The 25974-nt window shown below is 42.2% G+C and overlaps 7 non-coding genes across 7 annotated transcripts; 5 read left to right on the top strand and 2 right to left on the bottom strand.

Moving 5' to 3' along the window:
- Positions 1-2987: 2987 nt before the first annotated feature.
- TRNAI-AAU (transfer RNA isoleucine (anticodon AAU)) lies at positions 2988-3061 on the top strand. The gene has a single exon. It is a non-coding gene; the product is annotated as a tRNA-Ile (tRNA).
- A 3120-nt stretch (positions 3062-6181) lies between these two features.
- On the top strand, positions 6182-6255 carry TRNAI-AAU (transfer RNA isoleucine (anticodon AAU)). The gene has a single exon. It is a non-coding gene; the product is annotated as a tRNA-Ile (tRNA).
- Positions 6256-9824: 3569 nt separating this feature from the next.
- On the bottom strand, positions 9825-9898 carry TRNAI-AAU (transfer RNA isoleucine (anticodon AAU)). The gene has a single exon. It is a non-coding gene; the product is annotated as a tRNA-Ile (tRNA).
- A 3120-nt stretch (positions 9899-13018) lies between these two features.
- TRNAI-AAU (transfer RNA isoleucine (anticodon AAU)) lies at positions 13019-13092 on the bottom strand. Its single transcript has one exon. It is a non-coding gene; the product is annotated as a tRNA-Ile (tRNA).
- Positions 13093-15375: 2283 nt separating this feature from the next.
- TRNAI-AAU (transfer RNA isoleucine (anticodon AAU)) lies at positions 15376-15449 on the top strand. The gene has a single exon. It is a non-coding gene; the product is annotated as a tRNA-Ile (tRNA).
- A 3120-nt stretch (positions 15450-18569) lies between these two features.
- On the top strand, positions 18570-18643 carry TRNAI-AAU (transfer RNA isoleucine (anticodon AAU)). The gene has a single exon. It is a non-coding gene; the product is annotated as a tRNA-Ile (tRNA).
- A 3114-nt stretch (positions 18644-21757) lies between these two features.
- On the top strand, positions 21758-21831 carry TRNAI-AAU (transfer RNA isoleucine (anticodon AAU)). The gene has a single exon. It is a non-coding gene; the product is annotated as a tRNA-Ile (tRNA).
- Positions 21832-25974: the final 4143 nt, after the last annotated feature.

Genomic DNA, 25974 nt, shown 5'->3' on the forward strand with positions numbered 1-25974 from the left:
TAATGACATCAATCTTATAGCATGGTTTCATCAATTTCATTTTTGATCGAGAACAGTTGATGGCAGAAAGAATTTGGCTAATCAAACTCTGTTAGTATTGCCGGAAGTGGTTATTAATTTAGAGAACCAACATTGGATAACGATAACGCCGTTCGTCGAGAGCAAGCTACAGCTCAACACCAAATTTATTATTCAGATTTTTAAATATTCCCGCGCACTTGTTGTAGACGCTTGCCAGTGCGGGTTCCTGTGGATAACGGAACATCTGTTTTCAGAGCTATGTCGAGACGCCGTGATTTAAAGCAGTATGTTAAGTTCGTCAGTACTAATTTGTGCGTGTACTTTTCTGTCGATATACAAGGGGGATTTAATTATGATTGGTATGCCATTTCGAGAGCAAAACCAAAAACAAACCATTTCTGCTCACTCATAGTCAAAGTCTGGCAGCGCCATCTCTCAGACAATTGCAGAAGCCTTAACTCTTCTAGAGCGGTATACTTTGAGTAGAGGGCGGCAGTATAGCTTTGGGTAGTTCGATATAAAATTTTGGTTTCACGACCCGAATATCGATTTCATTTTCTTGTAATTATTTCAAAACCTAAAACGCACAATGTGCACCAATGAATGTTCTAAAAAACAGCTCACTGGGGTTTTTTTTCGAGGTAACACAGTCATTACGTTTGGAGTGTACGAGGTTAAAACAAACTCTCTGCTTAAACGCAACAATATCACGATCCTAATATTAATCGCAAATATGTGTGTCAATCATGAAGATAATTTGCGTTATTAGTATTTATATTGAATTTGCTTTACCGCAAGACTTTTTACTGATATCGTATTGAGCACAGTCTCCTTGAAAGGGCAGCGCCCTAACCCTCGCTCACACAGACATAAATTCCTTCTCTGTGCTTCTGCAAAATTCACTCAATGTGGTCTCTTAGTGGATGGGAAAACTTTTTGCAAGAGTGCAATGAATCAGCAGCAAAAAAATTTAATGATATAGAAAACGTGCGCACTTTTCTACACAACAATCTGAAAGCAGTTTTTGGACTTCAGTTAAAGCAAATTGATGCACTCGAACTTTAATCGCTAACAAGATCCTTACGTAATATTATTCTCTCCTGAGTGTGCTCATGGAATACCCATATATACTAGAGGAATATTCAGGAAGAACAGTGGCAGTGCCCCTGACAGGCTGGCGGTCGTTTCGATAAGAGGATCTATCTTTGTGAAAGGATCTTGTCATCTTTGGCGTGTTAGTTTTAAGGGGCTAAGCAGTGATGTCATCTTCTGGTGGCACACGTACCTGTTAGTTAACTTATATACCAACGGGGACACGCGCCACCACCAATAGATGTCGTCCCTACTAACACCCTTAAAACTAACACGCCAAGGATTACAAGCCACCGTCGACAAAGATAGGTCCCCTAACAAATCGTCGGCCAGCCTGTCTGAGGCACTCTCGCTGTTCACCTTGATCATCCCACTTCGCGTTTCCGTCTGTCGGCTCTTATCTTGATTTTTCCTTATTACTAGATGATTCCTGGTACCTTTGTGTGTATGTGTGTGTGTGTGTGTGTTTTCACGCAAAAGCGCCAACCGTACTTAAGTAGAATAAATCAATTGGTGAGTAACAGTTGCACAAAATGAGTTTTAAATCTGCATGATATAATAGTAACAATGTATTAATAGTATTATTATTAATATTATTATTATTGTTATTAATATTGTTATAATAATAATAATAATAATAATAATAATAATAATAATAATAATAATAATAATAATAATAATTATTATTATTATTATTATTATTATTATTATTATTATTATTATTATTATTATTATTATTATTATTATTATTATTATTATTATTATTATTATTATTATTATTATTATTATTATTATTATTATTATTATTATTATTATTATTATTATTATTATTATTATTATTGAAAGATGCGACTACGTCTTGTGTGCGTCTGTGTTTGTGAACACACACGCATACAGGACGCGGACGAATCTGTACGTGCTCTGTGCAGACGTTCCCGAGAATAACTTCCAGAGGTGAAAGTTTAAATGTAGCGTTATACTATGGCGTTGCTCTTAATTCATGAGGAACTTTAGGGACGCTCAGCTTCGTTATTTAGTTTCGTTTTCAAAATTGTAGCAGCGGGAGGGGCTCAAAACGCAAAATCGGTAAAGCCGCGACCGAGAAGCGGAAAGAGAATCCGTTCATATGTCACGTGGTTTGCTCGTCGTCCGCTTATTCGACTTCTAATGCATGTAGAAACCATTGTGGGGTGCCACTAAACACAACACACAGGAAAAAATAGATAAGGTCAGGTGCCGGTCCTCGTCTGCTTATTTCTCTCTGTTGTGTTTAGTTTCACCCTCACGATGGGTTCGATGTCAAAGCACCAACTCGCCCGACTGTCAACTCTTTTGAAGTTAATCTTCCTGCACGTCGTCGCACTTACCGTAAACATCAGCATAACAGCAAAAACTTGCTGGTGGTTGTAACAACTATGGTACCCAAAACAATGATGACGATAATTATGATCGCTCTAGCTTTGACCAATGTCGTAAACATATACCCGATCCACCGATTGTGAGATTGCGCTCGTCTCTTTTTGTTGCAGTGTTTGTGGAAAGGACATTTGAGCCCTTATTTTCTCCACGGAAACAAATAATAATAGAAAACATCAGTTACCCTTTTTAAGAGTCTTGATTTACCACATACCTATAGCTTTTTTTTTTGAAAATCAACGTTAACTAACTTTGCAAGAGTCGCCTCTTCCTAAATTCTCCGAAGAGGGTGCAGTGATCTTTACCAGAGAGTTAGCGTGCACCTTTAAAATTATGTGTGTGAGCTGCGAGTCTCCACTTTTAAAAATAGTAGCAGGTAACCTTCTTTTTGTTTGTGAAGTGCTGACACGGCAACATAGTCGTGATTGCTAAGTCAGCAAGAACAATATGGAAGGGGTGGCCTGCTAGCTCAGTCGGTTAGGGCGTCGTGCTAATAACGCGAAGGTCGTAGGTTCGATCCCTGCGCAGGCCAGTTCTTTTTTTCTTTTCATTTACTATTGCACTGACCCATGGTAGATAGATATATGGAATTTTCCTTCCCGAAACCACCGCATAATTACGAGAGACGCCGTAGTGGAGGGCTCCGATACCTTATACTTCTTGGGGTTATTTAAAGTGTACCCAAACTTCAGTGCACGGGCCAACAGCATTTTCGCCTTCAATGAACCCGCGGACGCCGAAGCCGGGATTCGATCCCTCGATCTGCAGGTCAGCATCCAAGTACCTTAGCCTCCACTGCGGGTGTCATGTAAAAAACTTCACTACATGCCACTCTCATGAAGCGGTCGAGGTCGTATCGCTAGCGTCACATATACGAAATTGGGTACTACGTGACGTGAATGGACCACGAGGGTAAGTGACAAATTTAAACATGATAATCATGACGTGCGTGCCATGTAAAACATGACTTCATTCTATGCGACCTCGAAACCAATCCTGTGTACACAAGAGATCACAAGATAGTAGCGATCCGGCCATCACATCTATTGAAAACGCTGTGAGGGCCTCACAAAGGTGGTGGAGCGAGTCCTCCGTCGCGTTTGCAATAAAACTTCATTGTGTCCGGCAATCCTGAAGCACTCCAACCCCGCTTTCACGGGGAAGTGCCCGCACTGTGAAGAAAATTACAAAGATTCCACATGGTTGAGTTATGCCAAAAAACTCGAAACCTCACCGCTATATCCAAACATTACCGGGAAGACTGGGAGGCAGCTCTGCTCGGCTGCTCCGACCTTACAGCCCCACGGGTCTTGGTTGAGCGTGGCAGGGCCGCGGCCGACGCTATTGGAATAGCGCCAGGGGGAGCTCACCTAGTGTTTGAACGGGGTGGCCCCTTAAGGACCGCTCTCCACCCTCCATTTACATAACTTCCATAAATAAATGTTTTTCAACACGCGTGTAAACGAGAAGTATCTTTCATCTTATTCTCCGACCGCCAAGATGACGATAAGTGACCATACGCTCGCGCCATAATTGAGATCTTCGACCACTTTGATGATGTTCACTCAACACCATCACCAAAAAAAAGCTACTGCACATGGCGCAACGCAGGCAAAACCTTGTATAAAATTGAAAATAAAAAGTAAGCAAGTGGTAAATAGGAAGAGAAGAAAAGGCGAAAATAGAAAAAACAGAAAGAACAAGAAAAATGTTAAAAGAAAAAACAGAAATAGAAATAAACACTGGAAAAAGGCACAAAGTTAGTCCACTATTCTTCCACTAATCTTCACATTTAGATTACAATCACTTGTAGAAGAATCCTATATACATTTATCGTTGTATAATAGTTCTCATAACTATTGCGCAAGCGCCAAAATATCACCCTGAATAAAACACCTCCATTTGTTATAAAGTTCTAGATTATATCTGAAACAGCATGGAAGCGAAGTCGTAGGTCCAGTCGCCCCCACTAACTGGAGAAAATTGTGGTTGGGGGTAGCGCCGGCAGCGCATTTTTGCTAAGGTGTGACAAGTATTACAAAAGTAAAAAAGCAAGAGCGAAAAAATCAAAAACATAAGGGCTACACATTTCCAGTTGGCATAGTATTCTTTTGAGCCATATACAGCACGCCATTTCAAATCTTTTGATCTGAAAATCTCAACAGGTTAGAGAGAATACTTAACTCTTTTATATAGTAACAAGCAGAAATCCCCAATACCAAATTGTAGCGCTTCGTCAGAAACATTGAATTTTTTTGTTTCATAGGTTCTAAGGTAACTGCAACATTTCCTTTTTGCAGAGCTTTTCTTTAAAGTGCGCGAAGTTGTAGGAACACCAAGTGACTTCCACATAAAGCTTGGTAGTCTTGATTGATTTGTGGGGTTTAACATCCCAAAACCAATATTGGATTATGAGAGACGCCGTATTGGAGGGCTCCGGAAATTTTGACCACCTGGGGTTCTTTAACGTGCACCCAAATCTGAGTACACGGGAGCTTGGTAGTCTTAGTGCCCTGAATGGTAAGCCAAATAAATTATCAAAGCAAAGCCTTTGAAGGCTTTGCTTTGCTCCAAATTTGAGGCACAGCGTAGCCAGATGGAAATATTGTCTGGTCAACATTCTTGTCTTTGCTTAAAACTTTTTGCCCACTCTATCAAAAACTGCACGTGAAGTTCACTTTTGTAACGAGAAATGTGTTTAAAATGCGTAACGTATATGTTAAATTTCATTTATTGATTTTTCTGCGAATGAATAATCTTTTGTCACTGTCGTCCATCACACCAGCACGACCTCCCTTCATTGTTTTTTTTTCATTAGGCCGGGCTGTCGTAGTTTGTAGTAATCGGTTTTCGTTACTTATATGGCGCATAATTAGCACGCGACTTCGAAAGGAATCCTGCTCACACAAGCGATCACAAGATATTACCAATTCTGCCATCACATCCATTGAAAACGCTGTGAGGGCCTCCCACAGGTGAAGGAGCAAGTCCTCTGTCGCGTTTGCACCAGGACTTAATTGTGCCCGGCAGTCCTCTTCCTCTCTGTTGTGTTTAGTTTCACCCTCACGATGGGTTCGATGTCAAAGCACCAACTCGCCGGACTCTCAATTCTTTGAAGTTAATCTTCCTGCACGTCGTCGCACTTACCGTAAACATCAGCATAACAGCAAAAACGTGCTGGTGGTTGTAACAACCATGGTACCCAAAACAATGATGACGATCATTATGATCGTTGTAACTTTGACCAATGTCGTAAGCCTATACCCGATCCACCGATTGTGAGATTGCGCTCGTCTCTTTTTGTTGCAGTGTTTGTCGAAGAGACATTTTAGCCCTTATTTTCTCCACGGAAACAAATAATAATAGAAAACATCAGCTACCCTTTTTAAGAGTCTTGATTGACCACATACCTATAGCTTTTTTTTGAAAGTCAACGTTAACTAACTTTGCAAAAGTCGCCTCTTCCTAAATTCTCCGAAGAGGGTGCAGTGATCCTTACCAGAGAGTTAGCGTGCACCTTTAAAATTATGTGTGTGAGCTGCGAGTCTCCACTTTTAAAAATAGTAGCAGGTAACCTTCTTTTTGTTTGCGAAGTGCTGACACGGCAACATAGTCGTGATTGCTAAGTCAGCAAGAACCATGTGGAAGGCGTGGCCTGCTAGCTCAGTCGGTTAGAGCGTCGTGCTAATAACGCGAAGCTCGTAGGTTCGATCGCTGCGCAGGCCAGTTTTTTTTTTCTTTTCATTTACTATTGCACTGACCCTAGGTAGATAGATATATGGAATTTTCCTTCCCGAAACCAGTGCATAATCACGAGAGACGCCGTAGTGGAGGGCTCCGATACCCTATACTTCCTGGGGTTATTTAAAGTGTACCCAAACTTCAGTGCACGGGCCAACAGCATTTTCGCCTTCAATGAACACGCGGACGCCGAAGCCGGGATTCGATCCCTCGATCTGCAGGTCAGCATCCAAGTACCTTAGCCTCCACTGCTGGTGTCATGTAAAAAACTTCACTACATGCCACTCTCATGAAGCGGTCGAGGTCGTATCGCTAGCGTCACATATACGAAATTGGGTACACGTGAATGGACCACGAGGGTAAGTGACAAATTTAAACATGATGAGCATGACGTGCGTTCCATGTAAAACATGACTTCATTCTACGCGACCTCGAAACCAATCCTGTGTACACAAGAGATCACAAGATAGTATCGATCCGGCCATCACATCTATTGAAAACGCTGTGAGGGCCTCACAAAGGTGGTGGAGCGAGTCCTCCGTCGCGTTTGCAATAAAACTTCATTGTGTCCGGCAATCCTGAAGCACTCCAACCCCGCTTTCACGGGGAAGTGCCCGCACTGTGAAGAAAATTACAAAGATTCCACATGGTTGAGTTATGCCAAAAAACTCGAAACCTCACCGCTATATCCAAACATTACCGGGAAGACTGGGAGGCAGCTCTGCTCGGCTGCTCCGACCTTACAGCCCCACGGGTCTTGGTTGAGCGTGGCAGGGCCGCGGCCGACGCTATTGGAATAGCGCCAGGGGGAGCTCACCTAGTGTTTGAACGGGGTGGCCCCTTAAGGACCGCTCTCCACCCTCCATTTACATAACTTCCATAAATAAATGTTTTTCAACACGCGTGTAAACGAGAAGTATCTTTCATCTTATTCTCCGACCGCCAAGATGACGATAAGTGACCATACGCTCGCGCCATAATTGAGATCTTCGACCACTTTGATGATGTTCACTCAACACCATCACCAAAAAAAAGCTACTGCACATGGCGCAACGCAGGCAAAACCTTGTATAAAATTGAAAATAAAAAGTAAGCAAGTGGTAAATAGGAAGAGAAGAAAAGGCGAAAATAGAAAAAACAGAAAGAACAAGAAAAATGTTAAAAGAAAAAACAGAAATAGAAATAAACACAGGAAAAAGGCACAAAATTAGTCCACTATTCTTCCACTATTCTTCACATTTAGATTACAATCACTTGTAGAAGAATCCTATATACATTTATTGTTGTATAATAGTTCTCATAACTATTGCGCAAGCGCCAAAATATCACCCTGAATAAAACACCTCCATTTGTTATAAAGTTCTAGATTATATCTGAAACAGCATGGAAGCGAAGTCGTAGGTCCAGTCGCCCCCACTAACTGGAGAAAATTGTGGTTGGGGGTAGCGCCGGCAGCGCATTTTTGCTAAGGTGTGACAAGTATTACAAAAGTAAAAAAGCAAGAGCGAAAAAATCAAAAACATAAGGGCTACACATTTCCAGTTGGCATAGTATTCTTTTGAGTCATATACAGCACGCCATTTCAAATCTTTTGATCTGAAAATCTCAACAGGTTAGAGAGAATACTTAACTCTTTTATATAGTAACAAGCAGAAATCCCCAATACCAAATTGTAGCGCTTCGTCAGAAACATTGAATTTTTTTGTTTCATAGGTTCTAAGGTAACTGCAACATTTCCTTTTTGCAGAGCTTTTCTTTAAAGTGCGCGAAGTTGTAGGAACACCAAGTGACTTCCACATAAAGCTTGGTAGTCTTGATTGATTTGTGGGGTTTAACATCCCAAAACCAATATTGGATTATGAGAGACGCCGTATTGGAGGGCTCCGGAAATTTTGACCACCTGGGGTTCTTTAACGTGCACCCAAATCTGAGTACACGGGAGCTTGGTAGTCTTAGTGCCCTGAATGGTAAGCCAAATAAATTATCAAAGCAAAGCCTTTGAAGGCTTTGCTTTGCTCCAAATTTGAGGCACAGCGTAGCCAGATGGAAATATCGTCTGGTCAACATTCTTGTCTTTGCTTAAAACTTTTTGCCCACTCTATCAAAAACTGCACGTGAAGTTCACTTTTGTAACGAGAAATGTGTTTAAAATGCGTAACGTATATGTTAAATTTCATTTATTGATTTTTCTGCGAATGAATAATCTTTTGTCACTGTCGTCCATCACACCAGCACGACCTCCCTTCATTGTTTTTTTTTCATTAGGCCGGGCTGTCGTAGTTTGTAGTAATCGGTTTTCGTTACTTATATGGCGCATAATTAGCACGCGACTTCGAAAGGAATCCTGCTCACACAAGCGATCACAAGATATTACCAATCCTGCCATCACATCTATTGAAAACGCTGTGAGGGCCTCCCACAGGTGAAGGAGCAAGTCCTCTGTCGCGTTTGCACCAGGACTTAATTGTGCCCGGCAGTACTCTTCCTCTCTGTTGTGTTTAGTTTCACCCTCACGATGGGTTCGATGTCAAAGCACCAACTCGCCGGACTCTCAATTCTTTGAAGTTAATCTTCCTGCACGTCGTCGCACTTACCGTAAACATCAGCATAACAGCAAAAACGTGCTGGTGGTTGTAACAACCATGGTACCCAAAACAATGATGACGATCATTATGATCGTTGTAACTTTGACCAATGTCGTAAGCCTATACCCGATCCACCGATTGTGAGATTGCGCTCGTCTCTTTTTGTTGCAGTGTTTGTCGAAGAGACATTTTAGCCCTTATTTTCTCCACGGAAACAAATAATAATAGAAAACATCAGCTACCCTTTTTAAGAGTCTTGATTGACCACATACCTATAGCTTTTTTTTGAAAGTCAACGTTAACTAACTTTGCAAAAGTCGCCTCTTCCTAAATTCTCCGAAGAGGGTGCAGTGATCTTTACCAGAGAGTTAGCGTGCACCTTTAAAATTATGTGTGTGAGCTGCGAGTCTCCACTTTTAAAAATAGTAGCAGGTAACCTTCTTTTTGTTTGCGAAGTGCTGACACGGCAACATAGTCGTGATCACTATCTTGTGATCTCTTGTGTACACAGGATTGGTTTCGAGGTCGCGTAGAATGAAGTCATGTTTTACATGGAACGCACGTCATGCTCATCATGTTTAAATTTGTCACTTACCCTCGTGGTCCATTCACGTGTACCCAATTTCGTATATGTGACGCTAGCGATACGACCTCGACCGCTTCATGAGAGTGGCATGTAGTGAAGTTTTTTACATGACACCAGCAGTGGAGGCTAAGGTACTTGGATGCTGACCTGCAGATCGAGGGATCGAATCCCGGCTTCGGCGTCCGCGTGTTCATTGAAGGCGAAAATGCTGTTGGCCCGTGCACTGAAGTTTGGGTACACTTTAAATAACCCCAGGAAGTATAGGGTATCGGAGCCCTCCACTACGGCGTCTCTCGTGATTATGCACTGGTTTCGGGAAGGAAAATTCCATATATCTATCTACCTAGGGTCAGTGCAATAGTAAATGAAAAGAAAAAAAAAACTGGCCTGCGCAGCGATCGAACCTACGAGCTTCGCGTTATTAGCACGACGCTCTAACCGACTGAGCTAGCAGGCCACGCCTTCCACATGGTTCTTGCTGACTTAGCAATCACGACTATGTTGCCGTGTCAGCACTTCGCAAACAAAAAGAAGGTTACCTGCTACTATTTTTAAAAGTGGAGACTCGCAGCTCACACACATAATTTTAAAGGTGCACGCTAACTCTCTGGTAAGGATCACTGCACCCTCTTCGGAGAATTTAGGAAGAGGCGACTTTTGCAAAGTTAGTTAACGTTGACTTTCAAAAAAAAGCTATAGGTATGTGGTCAATCAAGACTCTTAAAAAGGGTAGCTGATGTTTTCTATTATTATTTGTTTCCGTGGAGAAAATAAGGGCTAAAATGTCTCTTCGACAAACACTGCAACAAAAAGAGACGAGCGCAATCTCACAATCGGTGGATCGGGTATAGGCTTACGACATTGGTCAAAGTTACAACGATCATAATGATCGTCATCATTGTTTTGGGTACCATGGTTGTTACAACCACCAGCACGTTTTTGCTGTTATGCTGATGTTTACGGTAAGTGCGACGACGTGCAGGAAGATTAACTTCAAAGAATTGAGAGTCCGGCGAGTTGGTGCTTTGACATCGAACCCATCGTGAGGGTGAAACTAAACACAACAGAGAGGAAGAGGACTGCCGGGCACAATTAAGTCCTGGTGCAAACGTGACAGAGGACTTGCTCCTTCACCTGTGGGAGGCCCTCACAGCGTTTTCAATGGATGTGATGGCAGAATTGGTAATATCTTGTGATCGCTTGTGTGAGCAGGATTCCTTTCGAAGTCGCGTGCTAATTATGCGCCATATAAGTAACGAAAACCGATTACTACAAACTACGACAGCCCGGCCTAATGAAAAAAAAACAATGAAGGGAGGTCGTGCTGGTGTGATGGACGACAGTGACAAAAGATTATTCATTCGCAGAAAAATCAATAAATGAAATTTAACATATACGTTACGCATTTTAAACACATTTCTCGTTACAAAAGTGAACTTCACGTGCAGTTTTTGATAGAGTGGGCAAAAAGTTTTAAGCAAAGACAAGAATGTTGACCAGACAATATTTCCATCTGGCTACGCTGTGCCTCAAATTTGGAGCAAAGCAAAGCCTTCAAAGGCTTTGCTTTGATAATTTATTTGGCTTACCATTCAGGGCACTAAGACTACCAAGCTCCCGTGTACTCAGATTTGGGTGCACGTTAAAGAACCCCAGGTGGTCAAAATTTCCGGAGCCCTCCAATACGGCGTCTCTCATAATCCAATATTGGTTTTGGGATGTTAAACCCCACAAATCAATCAAGACTACCAAGCTTTATGTGGAAGTCACTTGGTGTTCCTACAACTTCGCGCACTTTAAAGAAAAGCTCTGCAAAAAGGAAATGTTGCAGTTACCTTAGAACCTATGAAACAAAAAAATTCAATGTTTCTGACGAAGCGCTACAATTTGGTATTGGGGATTTCTGCTTGTTACTATATAAAAGAGTTAAGTATTCTCTCTAACCTGTTGAGATTTTCAGATCAAAAGATTTGAAATGGCGTGCTGTATATGGCTCAAAAGAATACTATGCCAACTGGAAATGTGTAGCCCTTATGTTTTTGATTTTTTCGCTCTTGCTTTTTTACTTTTGTAATACTTGTCACACCTTAGCAAAAATGCGCTGCCGGCGCTACCCCCAACCACAATTTTCTCCAGTTAGTGGGGGCGACTGGACCTACGACTTCGCTTCCATGCTGTTTCAGATATAATCTAGAACTTTATAACAAATGGAGGTGTTTTATTCAGGGTGATATTTTGGCGCTTGCGCAATAGTTATGAGAACTATTATACAACGATAAATGTATATAGGATTCTTCTACAAGTGATTGTAATCTAAATGTGAAGATTAGTGGAAGAATAGTGGACTAACTTTGTGCCTTTTTCCAGTGTTTATTTCTATTTCTGTTTTTTCTTTTAACATTTTTCTTGTTCTTTCTGTTTTTTCTATTTTCGCCTTTTCTTCTCTTCCTATTTACCACTTGCTTACTTTTTATTTTCAATTTTATACAAGGTTTTGCCTGCGTTGCGCCATGTGCAGTAGCTTTTTTTTGGTGATGGTGTTGAGTGAACATCATCAAAGTGGTCGAAGATCTCAATTATGGCGCGAGCGTATGGTCACTTATCGTCATCTTGGCGGTCGGAGAATAAGATGAAAGATACTTCTCGTTTACACGCGTGTTGAAAAACATTTATTTATGGAAGTTATGTAAATGGAGGGTGGAGAGCGGTCCTTAAGGGGCCACCCCGTTCAAACACTAGGTGAGCTCCCCCTGGCGCTATTCCAATAGCGTCGGCCGCGGCCCTGCCACGCTCAACCAAGACCCGTGGGGCTGTAAGGTCGGAGCAGCCGAGCAGAGCTGCCTCCCAGTCTTCCCGGTAATGTTTGGATATAGCGGTGAGGTTTCGAGTTTTTTGGCATAACTCAACCATGTGGAATCTTTGTAATTTTCTTCACAGTGCGGGCACTTCCCCGTGAAAGCGGGGTTGGAGTGCTTCAGGATTGCCGGACACAATGAAGTTTTATTGCAAACGCGACGGAGGACTCGCTCCACCACCTTTGTGAGGCCCTCACAGCGTTTTCAATAGATGTGATGGCCGGATCGCTACTATCTTGTGATCTCTTGTGTACACAGGATTGGTTTCGAGGTCGCATAGAATGAAGTCATGTTTTACATGGCACGCACGTCATGATTATCATGTTTAAATTTGTCACTTACCCTCGTGGTCCATTCACGTCACGTAGTACCCAATTTCGTATATGTGACGCTAGCGATACGACCTCGACCGCTTCATGAGAGTGGCATGTAGTGAAGTTTTTTACATGACACCCGCAGTGGAGGCTAAGGTACTTGGATGCTGACCTGCAGATCGAGGGATCGAATCCCGGCTTCGGCGTCCGCGGGTTCATTGAAGGCGAAAATGCTGTTGGCCCGTGCACTGAAGTTTGGGTACACTTTAAATAACCCCAAGAAGTATAAGGTATCGGAGCCCTCCACTACGGCGTCTCTCGTAATTATGCGGTGGTTTCGGGAAGGAAAATTCCATATATCTATCTACCATGGGTCAGTGCAATAGTAAATGAAAAGAAAAAAAGAACTGGCCTGCGCAGGGATCGAACCTACGACCTTCGCGTTATTAGCACGACGCCCTAACCGACTGAGCTAGCAGGCCACCCCTTCCATATTGTTCTTGCTGACTTAGCAATCACGACTATGTTGCCGTGTCAGCACTTCACAAACAAAAAGAAGGTTACCTGCTACTATTTTTAAAAGTGGAGACTCGCAGCTCACACACATAATTTTAAAGGTGCACGCTAACTCTCTGGTAAAGATCACTGCACCCTCTTCGGAGAATTTAGGAAGAGGCGACTCTTGCAAAGTTAGTTAACGTTGATTTTCAAAAAAAAAAGCTATAGGTATGTGGTAAATCAAGACTCTTAAAAAGGGTAACTGATGTTTTCTATTATTATTTGTTTCCGTGGAGAAAATAAGGGCTCAAATGTCCTTTCCACAAACACTGCAACAAAAAGAGACGAGCGCAATCTCACAATCGGTGGATCGGGTATATGTTTACGACATTGGTCAAAGCTAGAGCGATCATAATTATCGTCATCATTGTTTTGGGTACCATAGTTGTTACAACCACCAGCAAGTTTTTGCTGTTATGCTGATGTTTACGGTAAGTGCGACGACGTGCAGGAAGATTAACTTCAAAAGAGTTGACAGTCGGGCGAGTTGGTGCTTTGACATCGAACCCATCGTGAGGGTGAAACTAAACACAACAGAGAGAAATAAGCAGACGAGGACCGGCACCTGACCTTATCTATTTTTTCCTGTGTGTTGTGTTTAGTGGCACCCCACAATGGTTTCTACATGCATTAGAAGTCGAATAAGCGGACGACGAGCAAACCACGTGACATATGAACGGATTCTCTTTCCGCTTCTCGGTCGCGGCTTTACCGATTTTGCGTTTTGAGCCCCTCCCGCTGCTACAATTTTGAAAACGAAACTAAATAACGAAGCTGAGCGTCCCTAAAGTTCCTCATGAATTAAGAGCAACGCCATAGTATAACGCTACATTTAAACTTTCACCTCTGGAAGTTATTCTCGGGAACGTCTGCACAGAGCACGTACAGATTCGTCCGCGTCCTGTATGCGTGTGTGTTCACAAACACAGACGCACACAAGACGTAGTCGCATCTTTCAATAATAATAATAATAATAATAATAATAATAATAATAATACTAATAATAATAATAATAATAATAATAATAATAATAATAATAATAATAATAATAATAATAATAATAATAATAATAATAATAATAATAATAATAATAATAATAATAATAATAATAATTATTATTATTATTATTATTATTATTATTATTATTATTATTATTATTATTATTATTATTATTGAAAGATGCGACTACGTCTTGTGTGCGTCTGTGTTTGTGAACACACACGCATACAGGACGCGGACGAATCTGTACGTGCTCTGTGCAGACGTTCCCGAGAATAACTTCCAGAGGTGAAAGTTTAAATGTAGCGTTATACTATGGCGTTGCTCTTAATTCATGAGGAACTTTAGGGACGCTCAGCTTCGTTATTTAGTTTCGTTTTCAAAATTGTAGCAGCGGGAGGGGCTCAAAACGCAAAATCGGTAAAGCCGCGACCGAGAAGCGGAAAGAGAATCCGTTCATATGTCACGTGGTTTGCTCGTCGTCCGCTTATTCGACTTCTAATGCATGTAGAAACCATTGTGGGGTGCCACTAAACACAACACACAGGAAAAAATAGATAAGGTCAGGTGCCGGTCCTCGTCTGCTTATTTCTCTCTGTTGTGTTTAGTTTCACCCTCACGATGGGTTCGATGTCAAAGCACCAACTCGCCCGACTGTCAACTCTTTTGAAGTTAATCTTCCTGCACGTCGTCGCACTTACCGTAAACATCAGCATAACAGCAAAAACTTGCTGGTGGTTGTAACAACTATGGTACCCAAAACAATGATGACGATAATTATGATCGCTCTAGCTTTGACCAATGTCGTAAACATATACCCGATCCACCGATTGTGAGATTGCGCTCGTCTCTTTTTGTTGCAGTGTTTGTGGAAAGGACATTTGAGCCCTTATTTTCTCCACGGAAACAAATAATAATAGAAAACATCAGTTACCCTTTTTAAGAGTCTTGATTTACCACATACCTATAGCTTTTTTTTTTGAAAATCAACGTTAACTAACTTTGCAAGAGTCGCCTCTTCCTAAATTCTCCGAAGAGGGTGCAGTGATCTTTACCAGAGAGTTAGCGTGCACCTTTAAAATTATGTGTGTGAGCTGCGAGTCTCCACTTTTAAAAATAGTAGCAGGTAACCTTCTTTTTGTTTGTGAAGTGCTGACACGGCAACATAGTCGTGATTGCTAAGTCAGCAAGAACAATATGGAAGGGGTGGCCTGCTAGCTCAGTCGGTTAGGGCGTCGTGCTAATAACGCGAAGGTCGTAGGTTCGATCCCTGCGCAGGCCAGTTCTTTTTTTCTTTTCATTTACTATTGCACTGACCCATGGTAGATAGATATATGGAATTTTCCTTCCCGAAACCACCGCATAATTACGAGAGACGCCGTAGTGGAGGGCTCCGATACCTTATACTTCTTGGGGTTATTTAAAGTGTACCCAAACTTCAGTGCACGGGCCAACAGCATTTTCGCCTTCAATGAACCCGCGGACGCCGAAGCCGGGATTCGATCCCTCGATCTGCAGGTCAGCATCCAAGTACCTTAGCCTCCACTGCGGGTGTCATGTAAAAAACTTCACTACATGCCACTCTCATGAAGCGGTCGAGGTCGTATCGCTAGCGTCACATATACGAAATTGGGTACTACGTGACGTGAATGGACCACGAGGGTAAGTGACAAATTTAAACATGATAATCATGACGTGCGTGCCATGTAAAACATGACTTCATTCTATGCGACCTCGAAACCAATCCTGTGTACACAAGAGATCACAAGATAGTAGCGATCCGGCCATCACATCTATTGAAAACGCTGTGAGGGCCTCACAAAGGTGGTGGAGCGAGTCCTCCGTCGCGTTTGCAATAAAACTTCATTGTGTCCGGCAATCCTGAAGCACTCCAACCCCGCTTTCACGGGGAAGTGCCCGCACTGTGAAGAAAATTACAAAGATTCCACATGGTTGAGTTATGCCAAAAAACTCGAAACCTCACCGCTATATCCAAACATTACCGGGAAGACTGGGAGGCAGCTCTGCTCGGCTGCTCCGACCTTACAGCCCCACGGGTCTTGGTTGAGCGTGGCAGGGCCGCGGCCGACGCTATTGGAATAGCGCCAGGGGGAGCTCACCTAGTGTTTGAACGGGGTGGCCCCTTAAGGACCGCTCTCCACCCTCCATTTACATAACTTCCATAAATAAATGTTTTTCAACACGCGTGTAAACGAGAAGTATCTTTCATCTTATTCTCCGACCGCCAAGATGACGATAAGTGACCATACGCTCGCGCCATAATTGAGATCTTCGACCACTTTGATGATGTTCACTCAACACCATCACCAAAAAAAAGCTACTGCACATGGCGCAACGCAGGCAAAACCTTGTATAAAATTGAAAATAAAAAGTAAGCAAGTGGTAAATAGGAAGAGAAGAAAAGGCGAAAATAGAAAAAACAGAAAGAACAAGAAAAATGTTAAAAGAAAAAACAGAAATAGAAATAAACACTGGAAAAAGGCACAAAGTTAGTCCACTATTCTTCCACTAATCTTCACATTTAGATTACAATCACTTGTAGAAGAATCCTATATACATTTATCGTTGTATAATAGTTCTCATAACTATTGCGCAAGCGCCAAAATATCACCCTGAATAAAACACCTCCATTTGTTATAAAGTTCTAGATTATATCTGAAACAGCATGGAAGCGAAGTCGTAGGTCCAGTCGCCCCCACTAACTGGAGAAAATTGTGGTTGGGGGTAGCGCCGGCAGCGCATTTTTGCTAAGGTGTGACAAGTATTACAAAAGTAAAAAAGCAAGAGCGAAAAAATCAAAAACATAAGGGCTACACATTTCCAGTTGGCATAGTATTCTTTTGAGCCATATACAGCACGCCATTTCAAATCTTTTGATCTGAAAATCTCAACAGGTTAGAGAGAATACTTAACTCTTTTATATAGTAACAAGCAGAAATCCCCAATACCAAATTGTAGCGCTTCGTCAGAAACATTGAATTTTTTTGTTTCATAGGTTCTAAGGTAACTGCAACATTTCCTTTTTGCAGAGCTTTTCTTTAAAGTGCGCGAAGTTGTAGGAACACCAAGTGACTTCCACATAAAGCTTGGTAGTCTTGATTGATTTGTGGGGTTTAACATCCCAAAACCAATATTGGATTATGAGAGACGCCGTATTGGAGGGCTCCGGAAATTTTGACCACCTGGGGTTCTTTAACGTGCACCCAAATCTGAGTACACGGGAGCTTGGTAGTCTTAGTGCCCTGAATGGTAAGCCAAATAAATTATCAAAGCAAAGCCTTTGAAGGCTTTGCTTTGCTCCAAATTTGAGGCACAGCGTAGCCAGATGGAAATATTGTCTGGTCAACATTCTTGTCTTTGCTTAAAACTTTTTGCCCACTCTATCAAAAACTGCACGTGAAGTTCACTTTTGTAACGAGAAATGTGTTTAAAATGCGTAACGTATATGTTAAATTTCATTTATTGATTTTTCTGCGAATGAATAATCTTTTGTCACTGTCGTCCATCACACCAGCACGACCTCCCTTCATTGTTTTTTTTTCATTAGGCCGGGCTGTCGTAGTTTGTAGTAATCGGTTTTCGTTACTTATATGGCGCATAATTAGCACGCGACTTCGAAAGGAATCCTGCTCACACAAGCGATCACAAGATATTACCAATTCTGCCATCACATCCATTGAAAACGCTGTGAGGGCCTCCCACAGGTGAAGGAGCAAGTCCTCTGTCGCGTTTGCACCAGGACTTAATTGTGCCCGGCAGTCCTCTTCCTCTCTGTTGTGTTTAGTTTCACCCTCACGATGGGTTCGATGTCAAAGCACCAACTCGCCGGACTCTCAATTCTTTGAAGTTAATATTCCTGCACGTCGTCGCACTTACCGTAAACATCAGCATAACAGCAAAAACGTGCTGGTGGTTGTAACAACCATGGTACCCAAAACAATGATGACGATCATTATGATCGTTGTAACTTTGACCAATGTCGTAAGCCTATACCCGATCCACCGATTGTGAGATTGCGCTCGTCTCTTTTTGTTGCAGTGTTTGTCGAAGAGACATTTTAGCCCTTATTTTCTCCACGGAAACAAATAATAATAGAAAACATCAGCTACCCTTTTTAAGAGTCTTGATTGACCACATACCTATAGCTTTTTTTTGAAAGTCAACGTTAACTAACTTTGCAAAAGTCGCCTCTTCCTAAATTCTCCGAAGAGGGTGCAGTGATCCTTACCAGAGAGTTAGCGTGCACCTTTAAAATTATGTGTGTGAGCTGCGAGTCTCCACTTTTAAAAATAGTAGCAGGTAACCTTCTTTTTGTTTGCGAAGTGCTGACACGGCAACATAGTCGTGATTGCTAAGTCAGCAAGAACCATGTGGAAGGCGTGGCCTGCTAGCTCAGTCGGTTAGAGCGTCGTGCTAATAACGCGAAGCTCGTAGGTTCGATCGCTGCGCAGGCCAGTTTTTTTTTTCTTTTCATTTACTATTGCACTGACCCTAGGTAGATAGATATATGGAATTTTCCTTCCCGAAACCAGTGCATAATCACGAGAGACGCCGTAGTGGAGGGCTCCGATACCCTATACTTCCTGGGGTTATTTAAAGTGTACCCAAACTTCAGTGCACGGGCCAACAGCATTTTCGCCTTCAATGAACACGCGGACGCCGAAGCCGGGATTCGATCCCTCGATCTGCAGGTCAGCATCCAAGTACCTTAGCCTCCACTGCTGGTGTCATGTAAAAAACTTCACTACATGCCACTCTCATGAAGCGGTCGAGGTCGTATCGCTAGCGTCACATATACGAAATTGGGTACACGTGAATGGACCACGAGGGTAAGTGACAAATTTAAACATGATGAGCATGACGTGCGTTCCATGTAAAACATGACTTCATTCTACGCGACCTCGAAACCAATCCTGTGTACACAAGAGATCACAAGATAGTATCGATCCGGCCATCACATCTATTGAAAACGCTGTGAGGGCCTCACAAAGGTGGTGGAGCGAGTCCTCCGTCGCGTTTGCAATAAAACTTCATTGTGTCCGGCAATCCTGAAGCACTCCAACCCCGCTTTCACGGGGAAGTGCCCGCACTGTGAAGAAAATTACAAAGATTCCACATGGTTGAGTTATGCCAAAAAACTCGAAACCTCACCGCTATATCCAAACATTACCGGGAAGACTGGGAGGCAGCTCTGCTCGGCTGCTCCGACCTTACAGCCCCACGGGTCTTGGTTGAGCGTGGCAGGGCCGCGGCCGACGCTATTGGAATAGCGCCAGGGGGAGCTCACCTAGTGTTTGAACGGGGTGGCCCCTTAAGGACCGCTCTCCACCCTCCATTTACATAACTTCCATAAATAAATGTTTTTCAACACGCGTGTAAACGAGAAGTATCTTTCATCTTATTCTCCGACCGCCAAGATGACGATAAGTGACCATACGCTCGCGCCATAATTGAGATCTTCGACCACTTTGATGATGTTCACTCAACACCATCACCAAAAAAAAGCTACTGCACATGGCGCAACGCAGGCAAAACCTTGTATAAAATTGAAAATAAAAAGTAAGCAAGTGGTAAATAGGAAGAGAAGAAAAGGCGAAAATAGAAAAAACAGAAAGAACAAGAAAAATGTTAAAAGAAAAAACAGAAATAGAAATAAACACAGGAAAAAGGCACAAAATTAGTCCACTATTCTTCCACTATTCTTCACATTTAGATTACAATCACTTGTAGAAGAATCCTATATACATTTATTGTTGTATAATAGTTCTCATAACTATTGCGCAAGCGCCAAAATATCACCCTGAATAAAACACCTCCATTTGTTATAAAGTTCTAGATTATATCTGAAACAGCATGGAAGCGAAGTCGTAGGTCCAGTCGCCCCCACTAACTGGAGAAAATTGTGGTTGGGGGTAGCGCCGGCAGCGCATTTTTGCTAAGGTGTGACAAGTATTACAAAAGTAAAAAAGCAAGAGCGAAAAAATCAAAAACATAAGGGCTACACATTTCCAGTTGGCATAGTATTCTTTTGAGTCATATACAGCACGCCATTTCAAATCTTTTGATCTGAAAATCTCAACAGGTTAGAGAGAATACTTAACTCTTTTATATAGTAACAAGCAGAAATCCCCAATACCAAATTGTAGCGCTTCGTCAGAAACATTGAATTTTTTTGTTTCATAGGTTCTAAGGTAACTGCAACATTTCCTTTTTGCAGAGCTTTTCTTTAAAGTGCGCGAAGTTGTAGGAACACCAAGTGACTTCCACATAAAGCTTGGTAGTCTTGATTGATTTGTGGGGTTTAACATCCCAAAACCAATATTGGATTATGAGAGACGCCGTATTGGAGGGCTCCGGAAATTTTGACCACCTGGGGTTCTTTAACGTGCACCCAAATCTGAGTACACGGGAGCTTGGTAGTCTTAGTGCCCTGAATGGTAAGCCAAATAAATTATCAAAGCAAAGCCTTTGAAGGCTTTGCTTTGCTCCAAATTTGAGGCACAGCGTAGCCAGATGGAAATATCGTCTGGTCAACATTCTTGTCTTTGCTTAAAACTTTTTGCCCACTCTATCAAAAACTGCACGTGAAGTTCACTTTTGTAACGAGAAATGTGTTTAAAATGCGTAACGTATATGTTAAATTTCATTTATTGATTTTTCTGCGAATGAATAATCTTTTGTCACTGTCGTCCATCACACCAGCACGACCTCCCTTCATTGTTTTTTTTTCATTAGGCCGGGCTGTCGTAGTTTGTAGTAATCGGTTTTCGTTACTTATATGGCGCATAATTAGCACGCGACTTCGAAAGGAATCCTGCTCACACAAGCGATCACAAGATATTACCAATCCTGCCATCACATCTATTGAAAACGCTGTGAGGGCCTCCCACAGGTGAAGGAGCAAGTCCTCTGTCGCGTTTGCACCAGGACTTAATTGTGCCCGGCAGTACTCTTCCTCTCTGTTGTGTTTAGTTTCACCCTCACGATGGGTTCGATGTCAAAGCACCAACTCGCCGGACTCTCAATTCTTTGAAGTTAATCTTCCTGCACGTCGTCGCACTTACCGTAAACATCAGCATAACAGCAAAAACGTGCTGGTGGTTGTAACAACCATGGTACCCAAAACAATGATGACGATCATTATGATCGTTGTAACTTTGACCAATGTCGTAAGCCTATACCCGATCCACCGATTGTGAGATTGCGCTCGTCTCTTTTTGTTGCAGTGTTTGTCGAAGAGACATTTTAGCCCTTATTTTCTCCACGGAAACAAATAATAATAGAAAACATCAGCTACCCTTTTTAAGAGTCTTGATTGACCACATACCTATAGCTTTTTTTTGAAAGTCAACGTTAACTAACTTTGCAAAAGTCGCCTCTTCCTAAATTCTCCGAAGAGGGTGCAGTGATCTTTACCAGAGAGTTAGCGTGCACCTTTAAAATTATGTGTGTGAGCTGCGAGTCTCCACTTTTAAAAATAGTAGCAGGTAACCTTCTTTTTGTTTGCGAAGTGCTGACACGGCAACATAGTCGTGATTGCTAAGTCAGCAAGAACCATGTGGAAGGCGTGGCCTGCTAGCTCAGTCGGTTAGAGCGTCGTGCTAATAACGCGAAGCTCGTAGGTTCGATCGCTGCGCAGGCCAGTTTTTTTTTCTTTTCATTTACTATTGCACTGACCCTAGGTAGATAGATATATGAAATTTTCCTTCCCGAAACCAGTGCATAATCACGAGAGACGCCGTAGTGGAGGGCTCCGATACCCTATACTTCCTGGGGTTATTTAAAGTGTACCCAAACTTCAGTGCACGGGCCAACAGCATTTTCGCCTTCAATGAACACGCGGACGCCGAAGCCGGGATTCGATCCCTCGATCTGCAGGTCAGCATCCAAGTACCTTAGCCTCCACTGCTGGTGTCATGTAAAAAACTTCACTACATGCCACTCTCATGAAGCGGTCGAGGTCGTATCGCTAGCGTCACATATACGAAATTGGGTACTACGTGACGTGAATGGACCACGAGGGTAAGTGACAAATTTAAACATGATGAGCATGACGTGCGTTCCATGTAAAACATGACTTCATTCTATGCGACCTCGAAACCAATCCTGTGTACACAAGAGAACACAAGATAGTATCGATCCGGCCATCACGTCTATTGAAAACGCTGTGAGGGCCTCACAAAGGTGGTGGAGCGAGTCCTCCATCGCGTTTGGAATAAAACTTTATTGTGTTCGGCAATCCTAAAGCACTCTAACCCCGCTAATACGGGGAAGTGCCCGCACTGTGAAGAAAAATCAAATATTCCCGGGAAGACTGGGAGGCAGCTCTGCTCGGCTGCTCCGACCTTACAGCCCCACGGGTCTTGGTTGAGCGTGGCAGGGCCGCGGCCGACGCTATTGGAATAGCGCCAGGGGGAGCTCACCTAGTGTTTGAACGGGGTGGCCCCTTAAGGACCGCTCTCCACCCTCCATTTACATAACTTCCATAAATAAATGTTTTTCACCCCCCGTGTAAACGAGAAGTATCTTTCATTTTGTTCTCCGACCGCCAAGATGACGGTAAGTGACCGTACGCTCGCGCCATGATTGAGACCTTCGAGCACTTTGATGATGTTCACTTAACACCATCACCAAAAAAAAGCTACTGCACATGGCGCAACGCAGGAAAACCTTGTATAAAATTAAAAAAAGTAAGCAAGTGGTAAATAGGAAGAGAAGAAAAGGCGAAAATGGAAGAAAAACTGAAAGAACAAAAAAACGTTAAAAGAAAAAACAGAAATAGAAATGAACACAGGAAAAATGCACAAATTTAGTCCGCTATTCTTACACTATTCTTCACATTAAATTACAATTACTTGTAGAAAAATCCTATATACATTTATCATTGTATATTAGTTCTCATAACTATTGCGCAAGCGCCAAAATATTACCCTGAATAAAACACCTCCTTTTATTGTAAAGTCCTAGATTATAGCTGAAACAGCATGGAAGCGAAGTCTTAGGTCTAGTCGCCCCCACTAACTGGAGAAAATTGTGGTTGGGGGTAGCGCAGACAGCTCATTTTTGCTAACGTGTGACAAGTTTTACAAAAGTAAAAAAGCAAAACCGAAGAAGCCAAGAAACATAAGGGCTACACATCTACAGTTGGCATAGTATTCTTTTGAGCCATATAGAGCACACCATTTCAAATCTTTCGATCTGAAAATCTCAACAGCTAACAGAGAATACTTAACTTTTTTATATAGTAACAAGCAGAAATCCCTAATACCAAATTATAGCGCTTCGTCAGAAACATTGAATTTTTTTTGTTTCATAGGTTCTAAGGTAACTGCAACATTTCCTTTTTGCAGAGCTTTTCTTTAAAGTGCGCGAAGTTGTAGGAGCACCAAGTGACTTCCACATAAAGCTTGGTAGCCTTAGTGCCCCGAATGGTAAGCCAAATAAATTATCAAAGCAAAGCCTTTGAAGGCTTTGCTTTGCTCCAATTTTGAGGCACAGTGTAGCCAGATGGAAATATTGTCTGGTCAACATTCTTGTCTTTGCTTAAAACTTTTTGCCCACTCTATCGAAAACAGCACGTGAAGTTTACTTCTGTAACGAGCAATCCGTTTATTATGCGTAACGTAATTGTTAAATTTCATTTTTTGATTTTCTGCGAATGAATAATCTGTTGTCAATGTCCCCCATCAAACCAGCACCATCTCCTTTCATAATTTTTTTTTCATTAGACCGGGCTGTCGTACTTTTTAGTAATCGGTTGTCGTTACCTTATATGGCGCATAATTACCACGCGACTTCGAAAGGAATCCTTCTCACACAAGGGATCACAAGATATCTCCAATCTTGCCATCACATCTATTGAAAACGCTGTGAAGGCCTCTCACAGGTGGAGGAGCGAGTCCTCTGTCGCCTTTGCACCAGAACTTAATTGTGCACGGTAATCCTAAAAAACTTCCACCCCGCATTCACGGGGAAGTGCCCGCACTCTAAAGAAAATATTGTGGCAGATTCTACGTGGTTTCGTTATGCCGAAAAACCCCAAACTTTTCCGCTATAGCAAACCCTTCCCGTGAAGACTGGGAGGCCACCCTGCTCGTGTGCTCATGCCTAACAGTCCAACGGGACTTGGTTAAGCGTGCCAAGATGCGGCCGACACCATTGGGATACCTTAAGGGAGAGCCCACCTAGTGTTTGTAGAGTGCGGCCTCATAAAGACCCGTCCCCAACCTCCATGTAAATAACTTTCATAAATAAATGTTTATCGCCACCCGTGCCAACGCGAAATATTTTTCATCTTGTTCTTCGAGGGCCTTGATGGTGATAAGTTACCGCGTGCCTGCACCTTGAATGAGATCATCGACAACCTTTATGATGTTCACTTAACGCCCTCAAGCAAAAAATAAAGCTACTGCACATGGCGCAACGCACGCCAAACCACCTATAAAAATCATAAAAGAAAGCAATTACTGAATAGGAAGAGAAGGAAAGGGGAAATAGGGTAAAGGGGATTTGGAACTGTCTGGTAATTACTTGAATCTTATAGGATTGTTTCATCAATTTAATTTTTGAACGAGAAAAGTTGATGGCCGAAAGAATTAGGCTAATCAAACTTCTTTAGTATTGTCGGAAGTGGTTAATAAATTAGAGAACCAACATTGGATAACGATAATCCCGTTCACCGAGAGCAAGCTATAGCTCAACACCAAATTTATTATTAAATTTTTAAAATATTCTTGCGCACTTGTTGTAGACGCTTGCCAGTGCGGGTTCCTGTGGAGAACGGAACATCTGTTTTCAGAGCTATGTCAAGACGCCGTGATTTAAAGCAGTATTTTAAGTTCGTCAGTTTCATTTCGTGCGTGTACTTTCCTACCGATATACATGGGGTACCTTATTATTATTGGTATGCCATTTCGAGAGCAAAACCCAAAACAAACCATATCTGCTCACTCATAGTCAAAGTCTGGCAGCGCCATCTCTCGCACAGTTGCAGAAGCCTTAACTCTTCTAGAGCGGTATACTTTGAGCAGAGAGCAGCAGTATAGCTTTGGGTAGTTCGATATAAAATTTTGGATTCACGAGCCGAATATTTATTTCATTTTCTTGTAATTATTTCAAAGCCTAAAACGCAGAGTGTGCACCGATGAATGTTCGAAAAAACAGCTCACCGGGGTTTTTTTCGAGGTAACAGAGTCATTACGTTTGGAGTGTACGAGGTTAAAACAAACTCTCTGCTTAAATGTAACAATATCACGATCTTAAGATTATTCGCAAATATGTGTGTCAATTATGAAGATAATTTGCGTTATGAGTATTTATATTGATATTGTTTTACCACCAGACTTTTTACTGATATCGTATTGAGCACATTCTCCTTAAAAGGGCATCGCCCTTACCCTCCCCCACACTGACATTAATTTCTTCTCCGTGCTTCTGCAAAATTCACTCACTGTTATCTATGAGTGGATGGGAAAACTTTTTGCAAGAGTGCAATGAATCAGCAGCAGAAAAAATTTAATGATATAGAAAACGTGCGCACTTTTCTACACAACCATCTGAAAGCAGTTTGTCGACTTCAGTTAAAGCAACTTGGTGCACTCGAACTTTAATCGCTAACGAGATCCTCACGTAATATTATTCTCTCCTGAGTGTGCTCATGGAATACCCATATATACTAGAGGGATAATCAGGTGAACAGTGGCAGTGCCCCTGACAGGCTGGCGGTCGTTTCGATAAGAGGATCTATCTTTGTGAAAGGATATTCTCATCCTTGGCGTGTTAGTTTT

Source organism: Rhipicephalus microplus, chromosome X (genome assembly GCF_043290135.1).
Source record: "Rhipicephalus microplus isolate Deutch F79 chromosome X, USDA_Rmic, whole genome shotgun sequence".
NCBI classification, from domain to species: Eukaryota; Metazoa; Arthropoda; class Arachnida; order Ixodida; family Ixodidae; genus Rhipicephalus; species Rhipicephalus microplus.